The sequence below is a fragment of the Muscardinus avellanarius genome (assembly GCF_963383645.1).
Source record: "Muscardinus avellanarius genome assembly, chromosome: 1".
NCBI lineage: Eukaryota > Metazoa > Chordata > Mammalia > Rodentia > Gliridae > Muscardinus > Muscardinus avellanarius.
Window position 1 is genome coordinate 155,290,980 of NC_137786.1, and position 22,109 is coordinate 155,313,088.

Here is a 22,109-nt window from a genome sequence, read left to right on the forward strand (position 1 = left end):
TAGATCAGCTTACCAAGTACAGTAAACATTATACATTTATGACCAAAATACCATGAATCACTGAACATTCTCTTGGAAGAGAGAGTAAACATGCAGGTACTTATACAAATTATGGTAAAACCCAGTTAGGTAGAGACATGGTCTTGATATTTCTTCACTTGGAAGTTAAGATTTGCTACCTCAGGAGACATGAAAAAATTGAAAAAGGTTTATTATAGAGTATATTACTAGTCAACATAACTTCAACAAGAAATTATCCCACAATATTTTCTCTAATGCTCTGAGATATAATTGACCATACAAAGAAAGTTAATGATATTGGAAGGTTAAAGTAAGAATCAACTGCTACTATTAAAATGTATAATGATGGCATATGTAGTTGGACAGATCTATCAATCTAGTTTAGGTAGTTCTCTTTTTTCACCATCAGGTTTATATTCTCAATTCTTATATCTGCTGACAAACAGAATCTTGAGGGCCACTACCAGATTATTGGGTACAAAGCACAGATTTTTAACTTCATAGGTATAAGAATTCCCCCACGTCTCCTTGAGCTCCTACTTAACACTCTTACTCTGGTGATCTGACATATTTGCTTGCCAGATATTCCATGTAAGTTTTAGTTGAGTTCCTGTGGACTAACACTTTACTCTCTTTCTGCCACTATAATATTCCTTCTATATCTTCATTTCCCTCAAGCTTTCCATATTTGAGGGTCTAATTGCCTTATGAATGAACTTATTCTAAAATATTCATAAATGTTGTTATTTGACATACAGAATAACATTTAAGGGACTTTCTTAACTATTTTTCTAACTCATAGTAAAATAAATAATGGAATTGTAGCTACTTGTAGGAGCTGAACTTTTATTAGGGAAACAATATTCTATTTAAAATGTATAAAGTTCTGTCCTGTACTATAAATATCCAAATTAATTGCTATAATCTTTCAGCAAAATGTTTCCTCCCTTCTGTTTGTGGTCATTCAAAAGAATAAAAGAATTGCAGTGCTATCTAGCAGTGAAATAACCACAGAAAGAAATAAAAATGTGTAAGAGAAGAAATAAATTCAAAGAATGCTGCACAAATAGCCTTGAGCCAAAAAGGAGTAGAAGAAACATTAGCAACCCACTCCTCAAAGGTCAGCCAGAAGTGTCTATGAGTCTATGATAGCTTTGCTATATTTACTGTGAATTGTAGTTATTTGTGAATACGTCATTTCTCCCTAACTAAATTATCAACATTTTATGCTTCAGAGAGGCCAACAGCTCCTGTGTCCTCTGTAACTCACACCAAGTATCTGTACATAGAAGCTCTAGTGAACACAGAGCAATTTTGTTTAATAAGACACTTCTCTACTCTTAATTCATGAGATTCTTCTAGGGCTATCAATCACTAGTTTTTCCATCCCCTGTAGAGGAGTGTGTGTATGTGTGTGTATGTGTGTGTGTGTGTGCACACGAGTGCGTGTGTGTGTGTGTGTGTGTGTGTGTGTGTGTAAAAGAGGGAAAGACAGATTCAGCTGTGTTAAATGTTGGAACACTTTACTATCAGTAATCTTTCCCCAGTTTCCACACTTATGCAAATGATAAATTTTCTTTTGTTTAAGTTAGTTTGATTTATATCTTGTAAAGTATACTTAATTCCTGTCCAATACAAATAATTTTACTTAAAAGTGAAGAGTTTAAAATAATGGATTCTAAGTTTTGGAATTGACTGAGTAGGGTGGAAATTTTAATATATATATATATATATATTTCTCTTTTTTTTTGGTGGTACTGGGGTTTCTGGAAACCCTTCTACCTTCTACCTCTGGGCTAGACTCCCAGACACTTATTTTTTATATTTTTATTTGGAAACAGGGTCTCTTAAGCCAGAGAGGCTGGCTTCGAACCTGCACAGTCCTCCTGTCTCTGCCTCCCAAGCACGGTGATTAAAAGCGTGCACCACCATGCCCGGCTGGAAATTGTAATTTTAAAACATTATATCAGGATTTAGACAGAACTAAAGAATCTACATATTTAGATAGCTTGTTAATAAGTTTATCATAAACTTTTTGTGTCTCAGTCAACATCCACCGTTATAATCCAAAACAACCAACCACACAATTTAGAGAAATGCTCCAGTTTTTCTGGAGATTTTGATTTCAGTATATATGAGGCTGAAGTCTGCAGAACTTAGGGTATGATAGCAGGAAACAAAAAAAGGGAAAGAGGGAAGGCGAGAGAGCGAGCACGAGAACGAGCGCGAGAGCAGCGCGAGAGCGAGAGAAAGTGAGTGAAAGTGGTGCTATGGCTCTGATTTCACATCATAGAGGTTGGGAGCAAGAAAGCATGCACAAACACAGGAGAGATTTTTTAGTCTCTAAGACCACACCCACATGGACCCACCCTCTCCAGCCACACTTCACCTGCTTAGGCTACCATTCTGCATACTCAACACAATGGAATCATACTGATGAGACTACAACTCTATGACTCAATTACATTACTCCGAAAATCAATACATAAGCTCCTCAGGGGATATTCCATATCTTATTGTAATACTTGGCTACTTCATTTTTTATAATTTAATATATTTTATATTGGTGCATTATAGTCATAAATGCTAATGTTATACAAGATGGTGCAGGCATAAATGCACACAGCACTCATTGAGCCCTTCCAAAATTCCCACCCCATTACTTTCCCACTCTCTCCTTCTCATGTTTGGCTTAGTGATTGATATGATATATCTATAAATTGGCTACTTCTTTATACCTTACTTTTTATTTCTAAAGAGAAGAAAGCAAAAATAATGCTGCTTTTAAAATGGCACATGTTATGTCTACAATAAAAGATCTAAAATATGGAAGCTTTGTGTTTAACTTATCAGATCTCTCACATATCAGTAAAATTTTATTTTAAGTATATTTCAGTGGAACTATGGAAAGTAGAACTACAAAAACCCTAAGGTATGAGAGGAACTTAGTAAAGTCATAAGTTGAATTCCCACAATGGATTACTTTATTGGAATGGTGAAATATTAAGTCTGTATCTCTGATTTAATCCTCAAATTTATTAGGCTGAAAGCTTTGGATATGCACAGCCCATAAAATATTGCTTCTAAACTATAGACATCTTATTGTAACTATCCAATTTAAGAAGAGCTGGCCTTTCATTGAATCTTGACTTTGGTTACATCTTCTGATATAGCCAAAAATGTTATCCACAGCTGTCTTTTATTGTCAGAAGATATACTACCTAAAGAAGCCATGTTAATGGATAATTTTTTAAGTCTCAGTCCTCAAAACATCCTCCAATTCCCCATAATAGGACGTGTAGACTGTAGTAAAAAAAAAAAAATCTTAATAGCTCCCTGGATAGAAATCTATTCTACTTATCTCCAGTCAGTTTATAGAGGGACATATTCAAGAAATTAGGACCTCAAATTTGTATATTAAGAAACACAATTAGAGGTCTTTTGCTACATAGGAAGGAATTTCTTATTGAACCTGGCCTTTATGGTTTATGTTAAAAATAGAAGCTTATCATATCATATCATATCATATCATGTTAGAAGAGCTCTCTGGACAATACATATTGAATAGAGGTTACAGTGTAGGAGAGATAATTTATTTATTCTCTAAAAATTTGAAAATGTGAGTATCTACAATAAACTGACAAACATATTGATAGGAAAAATGTCATTGAATTTTATTATGTGCATATGCATGAGATCCTTACAAAATATAAAATTTAAGGAAGGACCAGATGTTAAAACTTAATATCCTGCACTACAGAAAAAAATAGGAGCTTTTGGCCTTTTGTGGTGGTGTCAATAGGACATGACAGGGTGAAATGAAGAAATCCCTGGTGAACAATGCTTGTCTTGTCATGATGGTAAAATCTCTTATGTTACAGCTCTCAGAATAACAGGTGATCACCTGTGTATAGACCATTCTATTTTTCTGACACATGATCTTTCCTAGATCTGTGTTGAGGCAGATAAGTGAACTTCAGAGTAGAAAACCTCTGATTGCATCTGCTGTTTTCACTGTTTTCCAATGAGTACCTCCAAATATCTTACTTTGGGAAATAATTTTTCTGAGCCCCCAAATAGATGGATCATTTATTTAGTCAATAGGTTGTAGAATAACCAAAAAGTATCACTACATAATTAGAAATATATCTTTATCTCGCCTTGTTATCATTTATTATGACCATAAAATAAAATATTTGTGGAATAATTTGGTTAGATTCTGTTTTAAAGATGACAACACAGTTTCTATTCTGCCTGGGATAGCTACATTATAGCAAACCAGCAAACACCATAAATCTATTGTTCCATGTATGGAAATAAGTACATTTGTGAAGGGTAAACAAAGAATGAGATGTTCCCTGTGCTATTGTTAACTGTTTTTACTGTCTTACTTTTCCTTTGGAGAGAATTTTCTGGGATGACTGAAGTCCTGCCAAACCTACAAAGCCTTTTGATTATAATGATCAAACCTCTAAATATAGGCTCATTTAAAAGTAAATAGTTATTTGAAAACATACTGAGATTAGCTAAAAATTTTACTTTCTAAAAGTATTTGTCTCTACCTATGTTGAACTAATTATTGCAAGGATAGTTTGTGAGCTATTCTTAATAATTTACAGTGACAGTGAATATGACTAGAGATACTTGTCTAGAAACAAGTAGTTCAGTGAAATTATTTTGTAGTGCAGTACTGAATCCTACTTTGGGTGTTCTACTTTTTAGAAAGAACTATTTCCTCTATACTGAATAAACAAATGTGGTTACAAAAGTAATATCTGTAGTCAGGAATTTGTAATTTTTTTCCTATTTACATCATTCTGCTACTTAATATTCATTAAATTATGTGTGTCAGGCAGTGTCATTTATGCACTATAAAGTTTATTTACCTTTAAAATTTGAAAAATTGGGTATTTTTACTATCCTTGTTAAAAACATCAGACAGCAGCGTAAGAGGATAAACTATATTGAGAGAAAAGTTCTTTACAGGACTCAGTCTTTTATGGAACTTGAGAGACATGGTATTAACATACTATATGTTTAAGGATGTTTATGTAGCAAATGTTCTCAGAAGACAGAGTTAGCATCCCTTATTTGAGCAGAGTTAGGTTGTTTTAGCTTTTCAGTATAATAAAAAATAATATCTCCCTCTGGTGAAAGATTGAGCAGGTTTTAGTACAACTCATTAAAAATGATGGGATTCCCAAAGGTTTACCTGACATGACTCAAATACAAATCCACTAGGTATGTGACATGGATGAAGCTTACCATGATGCTGAGGTAGAGAGCCAATCATGAAGTTTATGTGTGTACCTAGAGACATGAAGTCCTTTATGCCTGGTTAAGACTCTTGTGTCTTCTGCCCTCACTTATTGAATAGAGGAAAGCTTACTTGCTCATTCAAATGTAGGCTAAATATCTTTCATAATTCTTATCAAGTACTCTACCTCAGACTGCCCAGATAGAGTCAGCCAAGAGTCAAGTTTTACAACCAGAAATACCTGTCTCTAGATCCTTTTCTAATTTAATAGCTGCATTGCACTGGCTCCTATTACCGCCAAAGAATGTCATTATAAAAATATATTAGTTTATTAAGGTTTACTGTATTAATAAATAATTGTATTAGAATAATATTATTTTATCCTCACTTATAAATCTACCTTAGTACAAAAAGAGGAATATAAATCAAAGCTTTCAGAAAATCCTTTCATCACCTTGAAGAGAATGTGAAACAAAGATAGAGCTTTAGAAAAGCAATTTATTTCTATAATAACATCTTGAGAATGCATCTATCAATTTGGTCCTTAGCATTGTGAAGTTTAAAAAAGAAAGTCAAAGAGCTCTCGAGATGGTGGATAAATTGGCTGATTTACTTAAATAATGAGTTTACTAAGAAAAGAAATGGTATTCATAAGTGAAAATTCATAAATGAAATACTTAGGAAGACTTGCCAGACTAATAGGCAGAAAGAGGGTGAAATATGCATATTCAATAGAGGCTTTACTTTGTTTTTCTGATATTTGCAGATTTTTATTGCATTCTAAAAACATGAAGCTATATACTACCAATAAATGATGAATAAACAATTACTCTAGAGTTTTTTTTTCTTTTAACAATTTTTTATTGAACATAAATAGTATACATTTAAACTATATTTGGTGCCCTCTCCCCCCCCGCCCCCATTTTCCCTTCCCCCCTCCCACCAATGGTTGTCCAAGTTAACCATGTCATATTCATAATTTTACACATATTCAGATGTAGACCCTCATTAATCAAGATCAGCCTTCCTCCTATCCTATCTTTCCATTCAAACTTTGCTGATATTTCCCCTCCATTATCTGGAGTCCCACTGGTATCCTCTGTGTTTCCTAGTTTGGGCATATTAGAGGAAACATATGTACCTTCTCCTTCTGTGCTTGGCTGATCTCACTTAACAATGTTCTCCAGGGCTTTCCATCTTCTTGCAAATGATATAATTTTGTTCCTCTTTATGGCTGAATAGAATTCCATTGTGTGTATTTCCCACAGTTTTGCTATCCATTCATCTGTTGATGGTGATCTGGGTTGGTTCCATATTTTGGCTATTACAAATTGTGCTGCTATGAACATAGGTATGCATATGTTGCTGTAGTTCTCTGAATTCAACCCCTTTGGAAAGATACCCAGGAGTGGTATAGCTGGATCATATGGTGGATCTATTCCCACCTTTCTTAGGAATCTCCACACAGATCTCCATAGTGGCTGAACTAGTTTGCATTCCCACCAACAGTGTAAAAGAGTTCCTCTTTCCCCGCATCCTCGCCAGCATTTGTTGTTATTTGATTTCTTTATGCTTGCTACTCTGACTGGGGTTAGATGGAATCTCAGTGTAGTTTTGATTTGCATCTCCCTGATGGCCAGTGATGAAGAACATCTTTTCATGTATCTATTAGCCCTTTGTATCTCTTCTTTTGTGAAGTGTCTATTTAGTTCATTTGCCCATTTCTTGATTGGGTTGTTTGTTTTGCTAGTGTAGAGTCTTTTGAGCTCTTTGTATACTCTGGATATTAGCCCCCTATCAGAGTGGTGGCTGGTAAAGATCCTTTCCCATTCTGTAGGCTTCCTCTTTAGGTTATTGATAGTTTCCTTTGATGAGAAGAAACTTTTTAGTTTGATGCTATCCCACTTTTTTATTCTTGCTTTAATTTCCTGAGCTTTGGAGGTTTTATTGAGAAAGTTACTGCCTGTGCCAATATGTTGTAGTGTTGAACCTATGTTCTCCTCTACTAACTTCACAGTCTCAGGTCTAATTTCTAAGTGTTTGATCCATCTTGAGTTGATTCCTGTGTTAGGTGAGATATAGGGGTTTAGATTCATCTTTTTACAAATGGTTAGCCAGTTCTCCCAGCACCACTTGTTGAAAAGGCTGTCTTTTCTCCAGCGTATGTGTTTGGCCCCTTTGTCAAAGATTAATTGACTAAAGATGTGTGGGTTTGTTTCTGTATCTTCTCTTCTAATCCACTGGTCAGTATATCTGTTATTGTGCCAGTACCATGCTGTTTTTACTACTATTGCTCTATAGTATAGTTTGAAGTCTGGGATTGTAATGCCTCCTGCATGTTTCTTATTGTTGAGAATTGCTTTGGCTATTCTAGGTCTTTTCTTTCTTTATAAAGTTCATGATTGATTTTTCTAGGTCTTTGAAGAATGTCGCTGGTATTTTAATGGGAATTGCATTGAATCTATAGATCCGTTTTGGCAGAATGGCCATTTTGATGATATTTATTCTGCCTATCCATGAGCACGGGAGATCTTTCCATCTTCCAAGGTTTTCTTCAGTTTCTTTCTTTAATGTTTTATAGTTTTTGTTGTAGAGGTCTTTTATGTCTTGGGTGAGGTTTATTCCTAGGTATTTTATTGGTTTTAAGGTTAAAGTGAATGGAAATGTTTTCTTTGTTTCTTTCATTGTGGATTCATTGTTGGCATAAAGAAAAGCCACTAATTTCTTTAGGTTGATTTTGTATCCTGCGACTTTGCTGAATTTGTCAATCAGGTCCAGAAGTCTTTTGGTTGAGTTCTTTGGGTCTTCCAGGTAAAGGATCATGTCATCTGCAAATAAGGATAATTTTAATTCCTCTCTTCCTATGTGAATTCCTTTGATATCCTTCTCTTGTCTTATTGCTACAGCAAGAGTCTCAAGGACTATATTGAAAAGGAGTGGTGATAGTGGGCATCCTTGTCTTGTTCCCGACTGAAGCGGAAATTCTTGGAGATTTTTCCCATTCAATATGATGTTGGCTTTGGGTTTACAGTATATTGCCTTAATGATGTTGAAGTACTTTCCTTCTATCCCAATTTTTTGCAGTGTTTTTAACATAAATGGGTGTTGGATTTTGTCGAATGCTTTTTCAGCATCTATTGCTATGATGATGTGGTTTTTGTTCTTGGTTCTATTTATGTGGTGAATAACATGTATTGATTTGCATATGTTGAACCAGCCTTGTTTATCTGGTATGAAACCGACTTGGTCTTGATGTATTATTCCCTTGATATAGTTTTGAATGTGTGTAGCTAGTATTTTGTTTAGAATTTTTGCATCTATGTTCATTAAGGATATTGGTCTGTAGTTTTCCTTTCTTGAGGTATCTTTATTTGGTTTGGGGATTAATATGATACTGGCCTCATCGAAGGAATTTGGGAGAGTTCCTTCTCTTTCAGTTTCTTAGAACAAGTTATGAAGTATTGATATTAGTTGTTCTAGTCTAGAGTTTTATCAAACATGTTTGCATATCAATTTGTACCATATCTTATTCATTTAATTAATATACTTTACAAACTAACACTTATTTAACCAACACTAACACTCTATAAATTAACACTTATTTAGCTAACACTAGTATTAGTGTTAACACTAACAGTTACTTAGAAACTAAACCTCCACTTAAACTCTTTCTCATATGATATGAGGCAATCCTTATTTAGTGGTTTATATGAATAAATTTTTAGGTAAGTGTCCAATGTAAATATTTTGTATAACTTCTTTTAATAATAAAATATGAATTATTATCTATGTTTTAGGAAAATTGAGACAAATTATATCCCCTCTATTATAAGAAAGCAGATAAAAAGTTAACAAGTCTAAGATTGCACAGTTTGTTACTGAAGCAAGACTCAAAACTGACCTGTTTTGTAGAGATATTGCTCAATTGTGCTACTGATAAATGTGCTCTGAAAAATACTAGATTTAATTATGATCATTAAAATCAAAGCATAAAGAAAAATAGATTTTAAGTTTATTATTGCTTGATAAAAGGGTATGTGTGTGTGTGTCTGTGTGGGCATGCATAGAAATTTATCTTTGTAATGATTCTTATAAATTATAAAGTTACTTTTAAAAGAAAATTTAATTTTTTGTTACCTAGAATAATAGAGAAAATCAGAAATTAAAAGTTTCAGGCAGTGGTTACCTGCCACAGGAATATTATGAAAGTTATTTTAGTGGAATGAATCTAAAACAGACAGTGGTTTCAAAGATGTTTTAGTCATGAGTGAATGCTAAATCTGTCATTTGCCCTCAGAGAATTGTTAAAATGGAGGTTCTTTGTTAGAAAATCTGTAGATTTATCAGGAAAAACTGAGACTATGGATCTTAATGTTAAAACCCATAGATTGGTAAAAAGCATTTTTTAGAATATTTAACACCAACCAAGGTAAACAATACAAGTCTGAGGAATATATTTATAAAAAAAATTGTAATATTTGTTCAAAATGACAGGAAGTAAATTCATCATATTTTTAGAAATATAAATGAACATTATTTGCATCATTTTTAGCTAAATATTTTAAGCGAAATTTTAGGAATAAAGCATATGGGTGATTTTAAAACTGGAAAGGATAATATTTACAAACCAACTACATACATATATATTTATATATTTGTATACATACCTATAAAGATATATTTCTTTTCACTGAGCATGGTGAAGCATACTGATGATTCCAGCATTTGGGAGGCTGGGATGGCATGTTTGTAGTTTGGAGGCTATCTTCAGCAACTTAGTGATGCCCTCTGCAACTTAGAGAGACCCTATTTAAATAAAAAAAATAATAAGTCCTGCATGGTAGCACATACTTGTAATCCCAGAATCTGGGAGTCTGAGAAAGGAGGATCATAGTTTTTGGAGAGCCTCAGCTACTTAGTAAGGCCCTTTGCAACTCAGTGAGATTCTGTTTCAAAAAATAAAGAATAAAATATGTGGCAGGGGATGTAGCTTGGAGGTAGAAGTAGAATGCTCCTGGGTTCCATCTCCAGTACATTAAAAATAAATAAATAAATAAATAAATAAATAGACTGGGATGTATCTCAGAGTTAGAAAACCCCTGGGTCCAAACCTCATTCACACACACTCACACACACACACACACACACACACACACACACACACACAATTGCTATGACTAAACGATCAATCTCATGAGGACAAATTTACCACATGAACAGAATAAAGAAAAAAATTAAAATGAATGAAATATATACAAAATGACTTGCAAAAATATAAACAATCAAGATATAAAACAACTAAAAAAAGCAGAAGTACATATCCTTGCCAGATTGACCTGTATCTAGAAATAACTTTTGTCAAAGTCACACTTAATGAAAAACACAAATTTTTATATTCAGAAATAAAACAATATTATATACATCAACCCAAATTCAACTTAACACTGAACTGGAAATCCCAGATATATCAATAAAAGGTAAAAAACACAAATAAAAGAAAATTATGAAATAAATATTTAGGCATTGTAAAGGAAAAATTCATTATTGTAAAATATGGTGATTATCTACTCATAAACACAAAAGTATATACTTATCTTTTATTAAATCAAGATGCCAATAAATGTGCTATTTATATAATTTCACTTCTGTAAAATGTAAGTATTGATAAGTAAAATAAAAAATTAAATGCGAGTAAAATAAAAATAATGTGCGTACGGCGGAGTGTGAAAAACACGAGAGAGGTCCGGTACACATGGCATGTAAAGTTTTAATGGCACGGCTCTCCCGGGGATCAGGGCGAGGCACCGTGGGGCCCGCGCGCCTGTCCGAAGCTTGAGGACGCGGGCTCTCCTTTTCAAGGCATGCATCTCGCGAGATGAGGGTTTACTCGCAGGAACACCCAATTCTCGCGGGGGTTTCAGCCCCTCCCTTGCCCTGCAGAGGTCATGTGACACAAAGTCACATGAGTGCAGGACCCAACTTAACAAGTATGATTAAAAATATAAATTTTTCCAATAAAATAGAGTTATAATAGGATAATTAATTGTTAATCTTAGTTTTTGAAAAGTGTCTGTTTTGCTTATATTAACTTATAAATTCAGAAAATTCTACTTAATTGTTTTTGTGCATGGTACTGGGGATTGACTTCAGAGATATTCTTTCTCCAAGCTATACTCCTAGCACTATTTTTTTTTTATTTAGAAACACTCTCACTAACTGCTGAAAGTCTCACTAAATTGCTAAGGCTGGCATCAAACCTGCTATCTTTCTGTCAGAAATTCCTAAGTAATAGGATTAAAGGCATGTGCCACCATGTCTGGCTACACTCCAATTTTTAAACTTGTAATTTCTGGTGGAATATGCCAAATTAATTCTAGTTTTAAAGAAAAATCAAAGGGTCAAAAAGAGCAAAATATTTTGTTGCACTTACAGCCGTAAGAAAACAGTATTTGTTTCAGAACTATAATGAGTAATACTGTAAAGGTTTATTTCAGAAATAAGCAAAGACCAATGGAAATGTATAGATGTCTCAGAACAAAATATGTAAAAATAAAATTTGACAGGTGGTTGAAAGACCTCCGAGTGGTCTTTCCCTCAGGAATGGGGACCCCGAGACCCAGAGATCAGTCCGAGACCACTGGATGCAACAGCACGAGGATTTTATTGCGGGACACAGGTACCTGTGGGCGACAGAGTCTGCACAGACTTGCGCGCCCTAGGTGAGTTTTAGGTAACTTTTATAGGGGGTAGGGGGCAGAAGCGGGGGTACAGAAGCGGAAAAGCATAGTTACAGGAGGTTTATTGGTTCAGGTTAATGAGGAGCTGAATGACCTTTGCTTGCCTCCGGCTTTTCTGGTACCGGCTTGGTGGAAAGTCCGGGGTTATTTTGTAACTGCCTTCTCTTATCGGTTAATCCGCAGGTATGCAGTTAGTTACCCACCCTATCCTGTTTTACAGGCTTACTGAATTCTGTAACTTTCCAACTTTCCACAGTTACATTTTAACTTCCTGGTACTTGGGGCTAGTAAAACATGGTGTCACTTCGGCTAAGCTGAGTTAGGTCTTTCAGTGGTATTATAAATCATTAAATATGGATGGAATTATCCAATAAGCATGATACAGTAACAAATAGATCTTTCTTTCTTTCTTTCTTTCTTTCTTTCTTTCTTTCTTTCTTTCTTTCTTTCTTTCTTCTTTCTTTCTTTTTTTTGGTGGTACTGGTGTTCCTGGAAACCCTTCTACCTCCGGGATACACTCCCAGACCTATTTTATACTTTTTTTTTTTTTTTTTTTTTTGAGACAGGGTCTCTTAAGCCAGCGTGGGTGGCTTCAAACCTGCACTATCCTCCTGTCTCCGCCTATAAGTCTACGCCACCACGCCCGGCATGGCTCTTAGTTTTAATATGTATCTTGTTACTAGAACATAAACTCCAGAAAAGCAAGATATTTGCTCTATTACTGATATACCCTCAAACATCAATATTTTGAGTTATGGACGTTAGGATAAATAACATTTCTGATTGGATTAATTAAAATTTCTTATGAGGTATCTACTTTTGTAACTTGCACTTCTTTTTTTGTTCAATAAATTCTTCCTAAGCATGTTCAGGTATTATTTAATATTTTGAAAAGTTATGTAGTTGTACTTGTTATATGTATATATACATACATATACACATACATATATATGTACAATGTAGTACAAACAAATGTGTGTATTGAATTTATGTTTAATTACTGAGAACTCATTTATATATGAAATGAGTTAATGATATGCATTATTTTTAGTTTTTTGAATAGATATTAATCAATTTCTCAACTTTTAAAAAAGTGAACTGTACATTCTTTCATGAATCAAGGTTTTATTTATATTGTTGCTGTTTTGGCAAATTATAGTGTTTCTTTCCTGATCCATCACTGTAGATATATATTTAAATTGACTTCTTTCTTATGTGGAATATGCATTGGACTATCTCATCAATCTAGTTCTGAAGTTATTCTCTCAATCCTAAGCCATATCTAAGTGAATATTTACTAGTCAGACCATGAGCAGTAAATTTCAGAGCACACTGGAATTAATTTATCTCATATCAAATTATCATATTTTCTGATTCATACTTTATCTAAGCATCTTCATTCTCTGCATAACATAATACATATTAAAAGCCGAATTAGCTTTTGGCTTAATGACTATCAGTGAATTAAATACATCTCAAGATCTGCATGATGCTATTCTGCTTGTACAATATTAGCTAATTCAAAATTAAAATTTACATGTTCAATCTTCTTGCTTCAGACTATGGGACATATATCCTATTTTGAACAGGCTTTTATGGAGAGTTTTTTTCTCCACAAAATGATATAATGTCAAATGTAAATTTAGTTATATTTTTTGTCATCTTATACAAGAATCTAAGAAAAGTACATTAATGGATACTATAGATTTCTTCAGTGTGCTCCTTGGGGGCATATGGAATATATAAACTATAAGAGAAATTTTCATAAACTTGAAAATTAAATTATCATGAAAATCATTTTAAAATCCATAATTATGATCTCATTTGTTCAGTGCCTCATAATTACAAAAGTAGTGCTAATGCATTATTTGTATGCTGGATACTGACTGTGACTGAAAATTAATATAGATAACATAATCTGAAATATAAAATTTTTAATAATAGAATTCAGTGTTGGAAAATTTTTTGTATCAGTGGCAGCAGCATTGTGACAGTTGGATTGAAATTCCAGGTGACTACTTTAGAGAAATCCACTGTACTTTGTTAATGGGCTCTTCTTTTTTTTTTAGTTTAGATGTACTTATTTATACTTACAACTTGGCTCGCTCTCTCTCTCTCTCTCTCTCTCTCTCTCTCTCTCTCAATTTTTTCACTTTTTTCATTTCAAGATGATACTGTAATGATTTGGACCCAGGTGCCATCACCACACAAGTTAACCAGTAAGCAAAAGACAGCTGCCACTGTGAGTTAAATATATTTTATATCTTCCCATTTGGGAATTTTGGAAAAGCACATTCAACACAAGGTCAGCAAAACACTTCTGAGGTTCACAGTTCATTGGGGAAATCAGCAGAAGGTCTGGCTACAGCTGGAACGTATGCAAATCGTCTTGGCATCACTTGCGATTTCTGCCTTGCGGTATCTCAGGGTTGCCATTATTAAAAATGCATCAGCCAAGAGTAGTTACCTTCTACTCTTACATCCAAAAGGCCATGCCAGCAACTTAAAGGACTGTGATATCAAGGGTAATGAGATAGGTCAATGGGGAAGGTGTGCTTTATGAGGGTCTGGCAACCAACATAATAATAAGGCACAGCCTACTTCAATTTTATTACTCATATTTATCAGAAGTAATTTTATCATGCTGCTTATCTATAAGGTCAGAAAGAGTATGCTATCTATGTTGAAGGTATCTTGAATACTTGTTGCTCAAGATATTTAGTAATTTTTTCCTGAATCTGTGTGCTATAATAAGCTCACAATGACTACTGAACAAATGAATTAATAACTTTTAGACATGAGTGTCTTAGAAGTTTTTCTATAACCATGGCTTGCAAATATTATGCAAATGTGTAAGAGAAAAGGAATAGGATGAAGGTTTTTCTTTTAATTGCAGTAAGGTAGCTTCAGAAAAAAAAATGGTTGTTGAATAGAGAGTCTGGGTTCTTTATGTTCAATCAGACAGCTTCTTCCACATTTTATATAGTGGTTTTGTTTTCTCTTTTCTTAACTAAAAAGCACCTTACTTTATCAAGTAAATAAGTAAATATTTGCAGATATCTAACATAATTTATGATTTTTCTATAAGAATGCAGACTAAATACTAAATGTCCTGGAAAATGATCTGCTAAATTATCCTGGAAAATAAGCAATATATGTTGCTATACCCTTTACTTCATTTTTTTTTTTTTTTGTGTGTGTGTGTGTGTGGTACTGGGGTTCCTGGAAGCCCTTCTACCTCCAGGCTACACTCAAGACCTATTTTATGCTTTTTTTATTTTTGGAAATAGTGTATCTTAAGCCAGCGGGGCTGGCTTCGAGCCAGCGCAATCCTCCTGTCTCCGCCTCCCAAGAGCGGAGATTACAAACATATGCCACCACACCCGGCTTTACTTCATTTTTATATTAGCACAATATAGAATCCTCCCTCTAAGATATTTAAAGGGATTAATTTTTTATAAAGTTTATTGCTAAACATAAATTAAAAATAAAAACTTTTGGAGCATGTGTTGGCATTAATAGCAATTCCACTCAAAATATAAGTTAACTTTTTAGTAGATATTTGCATATTTTTAAAAGTCTTTTGATTTATTTATTCATTTTTTTATTTTGTAAATTTAATAGCAATACAAATAAAATGACAACATTGTCTTGCTTGGATGTGGTGATTGCCCTGTGTGTTGAGCAGAACCTCTTTGTCTGTCCAGCAACACTGAGAGCCAGAGTTGGTGCACATGTAGAAACTGAGGCACATCTAGGGACACTGGGGACTGTCAACTCAGTACTGACAATCTTCTGTTGATAAATGGACTAAAAAGATTGCTTTTCTTCAGCTTTATGAAAAAGTACAGTGTATAAAATTATACCAATACAAAATTATTGCTTTATATTTTGATATAACTTGCACAATATTGATGAACATATTATTTGGATTTAAACACAAATAACTAACATTAAATATGACACTGTGTGATCTAATTAAGAGCTACTTCTTAGAAATCGCTCTTACTGGTAGCTTTAACAATTAGGTCATGAACATGAAACTTGGAACTACAGAATTCCAGACAACTGTGTCACCTTGTAGGTAGACGCAGAGGGGTGGCATGTTTATTTCAAGGATAAAGATGATTCCATATACTATTTTTGGCAAAAATAAAAACTCTAGGTAAGAAGTTCAGGGACTTTATTCTGGGAAACTTTTTTTTAACATATGGTTTTTCTTACAGCATTATGTTTTTCTGTGGTGTAAGCTTTTCACTGCATATTATAGGTATTTGATAGCAGAATGGGAGGATAGGTCATTGAGTTCAGCCCAATTACATCTAAAAAAGAACATGCCATCTGTGCAAGCTAGGCAAAGGACACTGTTTTAAACTGGGGAGGGGATGAATCTCTCAGATCCTGTGGCTTTATGGTGAGATGCATGTCTGTATGTGTGTGATTTAAAATTCAAAATAGTATACTTATTTCTACATAATTTTCAAGATACATTTAAATCTCACTTGCAATGAAATTAAATATGTGATGGATGCAAAAATATGTAATGCAAGTAGCATTATTGCAAATAATCTTTCTGAACTTCAAGTTAAGAAAAAGTGAAGCATAAAAAATATTTTTGTCAACACCAAGATTTCTGGAAGATACCAGCTTACTCCACTTGTTTCAGTTTTCTCATCCAATTTAGTGAATGTGTAAGATGTTATTGAGGGTCCTTTAGGCTTTAAATATATATAAGTGTATATATATATATATATATATATATATATATATATATATATTGGTGGTCCTGGGGTTCCTGGAAACCCTTCTATCTCCGGGCTACACTCCCAGACCTATTTTATACATTTTTTATTTGGAAACAGGGTCTTTTAAGCCAGCCAGACTGGCTTCGAACCTGCGCAATCCTCTTGTCTCTGCTTCCCAAGCGCAGGGATTACAAGTGTGCGACACCACACCCAGCCCTAAGCTTTACACATTTTATATTGGTTAAACAAATGATATATATAAATTTTCAATACAAACTATGATATAAATAAAGGATACAATAAATGTTTGCTTTTCCAATTCTTTGCTTTATTTGGATCAAATTCTACTACAAATTATCTTACCAATTTCATTCCAATATGCATAGCATAGCAAAATATTTTTATCATATTATAGTGCATTTTACATACAATATATATTGGAAAAACACATATTCAGAGGTTTAATTTCTCTTCAGTTTTAAAAAGACTCTCCTCTTGATCTAGGTGTGGTGGTGTACACTTGCAATCCCAGTACTTGGGAGGCTGAGACAGGAGGATCATGCGGGTTTGAAGCCAGCATCAGCTACTTAGTGAGACCCTGTTTCCAAATAAAATATAAAATAGGTCTGGGAGTGTAGCCCGGAGATAGAAAGTCCCTAGGTTTCATCTGCAGTAATGCAAAATAAATGAATAAATAAGGATACTCTCTCTCTCTCTCTCTCTCTCTCTATATATATATATATATATATATATATACACACACACACACACACACACATATATATATATATACATTATATATATATGTGTGTGTGTGTGTATAAATTAGTAAATGGTATATTATATCTGGAGAAATTTAAATTCTATATTTAAGATATATGTTGCTTTTTATATTTCATTATGACTTAATATGTCATCAGTGTGTAATTTCAAAATATAACAGTAGGCTACTGGTAGTGCTCAGTCTCCTTTGTTAGTGGAAGAAAAGTTTCAGAAATAATTCAAATGTTAAATGTAATTGATTAGAACAAATTTTGTTATGAAACATCGATTTCAAAATTTATAGATCTTTTTAAATATTTGCAAAACACTGACACTTTATAATGCTCTGCAACAAGGTCTCTTTATGAAGTTCTCAAACTTACTGTAATGTTTCATTGGCATATAGTGGGTAGTAGAAAAATCATAACCTTTAAATTCTAAGTCCAAACTCCAAAACATATTTATTTATTTATTTATTTATTTATTATTTATTGTGGTACTAGGGATGGGACCCAGGGGTTAAAGTTAAACCTCCAAGTTAAACCCTCAGCCCTATTTTTTATTCTTTATTTTAAAGCAGTGTCTCACTGAGTTGCAAAGGGCCTCACTAAATAGCTGAAGTTGTTATTTAGGAACTGTGATTCTCCTGTCTCACTCTCCTGAATGCTTCTTTCTATCAGACATCTTTTAAATAAGTATTGTAATGTCCTACTAAATCCAGAATTTCCTGCAGTGAACTTTATCCTAATTTAAAGTATTCTTGCATGCATTTTTTCTGTCATTTTTTCCAGCATAGGACACTGCATTTGATGCATACTAAGTAATAATGAGCTTACTAGAACCTCATCAATTAATGAGAAGTTATGCCCTTTTTAAGCTCAGTCTTCTCATATGTATTCTTTGTATATATACATTCATACATACATCATATTGAAATAATTTTTTAAAGTTTCTATAAAAATAGATTTGATACTTTTTTTGCTTTGAGATAATTGAGCCAGGCATAGTGATAAATGCCTATAATCCTAGTACTTGGGAGCCTTAGATAGGAGGATGGCAGGTTCAAAGGCAGCTGTGGTAAGTTAGCATAAAAATGTTGCAAAAAAAATTAAAAAGGGGTCAATAAAATGTTATTGTGTGCATACCCCATAGTTTTGTGATTACAAACAACAAAAAATTCATCTGTTGATGGACATCTTGGCTGGTTCCATAGTTTGGCAATTCTAAATTGTGTAACTATGAACATAGATGCACATGCATTAGTTTGGCAGTTTGGCTTCCATTCTTTTGGGTTGATGCCCAGCAGTGGTATTGCTTGATAATATGGTAGATTCATTTTCATTCTTCTGAGGATCCACCAGACTATTTGCCAAAGTGGCTGCAGTAATTTGTAATCCCAGTAACAATGTATTAGTGTTCCCACTTATCTACATCCTTGCCAGTATTTATTATTGTTTTGTTTTTAATGGTGGTCATTCTAATAATTGGCTGAACTGGAAAACATTATGCAAAATGAGATTAGTCAGTTACAAAAAGTAAAAAATTAGTTGCTGTCCCTAATATGCAGAAACTAGGGAGAAAAAGATCACAAAACCAACTCTATTAAGGAAGAAAAAAAACATAGTTGAGTAAATGAGGCAATCTAAGAGGGAAATGAGTAGAAGAGAAAAATTCTTTAACATAAATGAGATACATTCATAAACATCAAAGTCAATCACTAAGCCAAACATGAGAAAGAGGGAGGGGGAATTGGAGAAGGGCTAAATAATCATTGTGTGCATGTATACCTCTACCATCTTTTACCTCATTAAGATATATGACTACAGTGCACCAATAAAATTTTTTTAAAAGAAAAAACATCTTGTAATCATCCAGACAAAAATAACTAATATAAAGGAACATAAATTAAAAATGTAGAGAAGTTAACACTAAAAAATACAAGAAAATTTTAATGAAACTTTCCAAAAGAATGCAAGTTTTTTATTAGTTGACTAAAATGCATTTTATAGCATGCTGTGTGAAAGCAAATAAATTGTTAGGTAATAAATATATAGTAGACAATTTGAAGTATAAATATAATTAAAAGGATTTTTTTACAAATATATTCAATCACAATAAAAAGGTGGGGGAGGAAGCTGGTTTTTAGCTCATTCATAAGATGACCCTGATTTAATCAACAGAACCATAAAGACCCAGAAAAGAAATTTATCGGTATCTGTGACTGATTCTTATATTTAATTTATCAAATTATCAGAGAAAATATTTTTTCTGTCAACAAATGTAAAGCTGTTTTAGCTGACATCTAAATCCTTCTCAAGCCAACAACATATCATAGTTTTCTTCACCATAAATAAAAAATAGAATTCTTCATGTTTTATGCACTTACTATTATTTTAAATGACTTATTATTAAAAGAGTAAGCAAACAGTGAGTCACCAGAGTAATAGAATGAGACACACTCAACTTTATGGTATACAAGGAAAATGTCTAAGGCATTTATCTAATTTAGCAACCTTACAGAAAGTCTATATAAAGAAGAAAAGATATACAGTCTATGGATATCTAAGGAATAGACTATAGATTCAGTACCATACCAAGTATCCAGTGATTTCCATAAAAAATGTTGCATAACCAAAATAAAATGTATGTGATATCAACACCAAAGTTAATATCAGCACTAAATATTTTTCAAATGACTTTCCAAAATAAAAAACAATAATATGTCTACAATTAGTTTTTCTTTTTCTTTTTAAATTAGCAAGAAATAATATTTTCATTCTGTTACATACACATTTTTCATTTTTTTCAAATTTTTTATTGGTGCATTGTAGTCATACACCCTAATGGGATACAAAATGCTGGAGACATACATGTACACATCACCCAATTAGCCCTAACCTAATTCCCACCCCATTCCTTCCCCCTCCCTCCTTCTCATGTTTGGCTTAGTGATTGACTTTGATATCTTTGTAAATGAACCTTATGTACATTACAGGATTTCTCTTCCCCTCTCCCATCCCCTCAGTTAAGTCACTTTATTTGCTCATTTATAGTGTCTCCTTCTTTGTCTAAAGTTCCTCCTATGACCCATTTTCTTCCTAAATTCCACATTAGGGAGAGCATCTATTTTCTTATTTTCTGTGACTGAGTAATCTTTTGATATATGTTAACTTTGTGAAACAACTAAATCAAACCAAAAAATCCACTATTTCACCCCCCTCTTCCTCTTCTTCTTCTTCTTCCTCTTCCTCTTCCTCTTCTTCTTCTTCTTCTTCTTCTTCTTCTTCTTCTTCTTCTTCTTCTTCTTCTTCTTCTTCTTCTTCTTCTCCTTCTCCTTCTCCTTCTCCTTCTTCTCCTTCTCCTCCTTCTCCTTCTTCTTCTCCATCTTATTCTTATTCATTACTAGGGACTGAATCAAGAGGCATTCTATCTCCAAGCTACACCCTCATTGCTATTCTGTTTTGATGCTGGGTTTTGCTAAGTTGCTGAGGCTGTCTTTCAAGCTACAATACTTCTGTCTCAGCCACTTTAGTAGTGGGATTAGAGGCATGCACCATCACTCCTGGCTAGATTTTTTTCTTCAAATAGTCTTTTCTCTCACATTCTACCCCATCCCTTTAATGGAAACTGGTAGCTAAAGTTTCCATTGAAAATAGGTTTACCATTATGAACAAATATAAGGAGGATAACAAGTAGAGAGCTGGAATGAAATATGTTTTCTCTGACTTCAATTTTTTACCAAAATGTCATCTGTAGCAAAATGTCAATATAATTACAGTGCACTGACACTTCACTGTAGAAAAGTCATTTATTGTAAGAAACAAGATAGAATATTAGTCATTTTCTTGTAGAAAGTATGAGTATCTATTTTTTTGTTTTAGATAATATATAATTCATACTTTATATATAAATTTTAAAACTAAAACTATTTAAAAATTTTTTTCAACATTTTCTTCTGGTCATATTTTACCATGAAGCAGATCATTTGGAATGCATATTTCTTTCTTATTTAGCATATAATAAAATGTTTAGTTATAAAATATTTTTATATTTGGTGTATATAGCTATTTTCATTATTATATACCCATGTTTATATAAAAACAAATATACTTAATAAACAAAAATATTGCTTTAGACTTAGACATTCAGAGATTGGTGGTGCACGCTTGTAATCCCCGTGGTTGGGAGGCAGAGACAGGGGCATCGCACAGGTTCGAAGCCAGCCGCGCACGCTGGCTTAGGAGACCGTGTTTCCAAATATAAAATGTAAAAATAGATCTGGGAGTGTAGCCCGGAGGTAGAAGGGCTTCCAGAAACCCCAGTACCATAAAAAAAATTGAGTAACTTTAGGTAAGCTATTTTACCTCCCAATAATTTATTTTTCTCATTTTTAAAATGAGAAGAGTAGTAGTGTATGTGTCCTTGGTTCATTATACTATTTTAACAAAATAATATGAATAAATCTCCTTACTTATAGTGTATCAAGTGGCTGTTATTAATAGAACTAACACCAGTATAGATGAACTTAAGACAGGTTAGATGTAATTTTATAAATATTTAAATTGCAGAAAACACAAACTTGTGAAA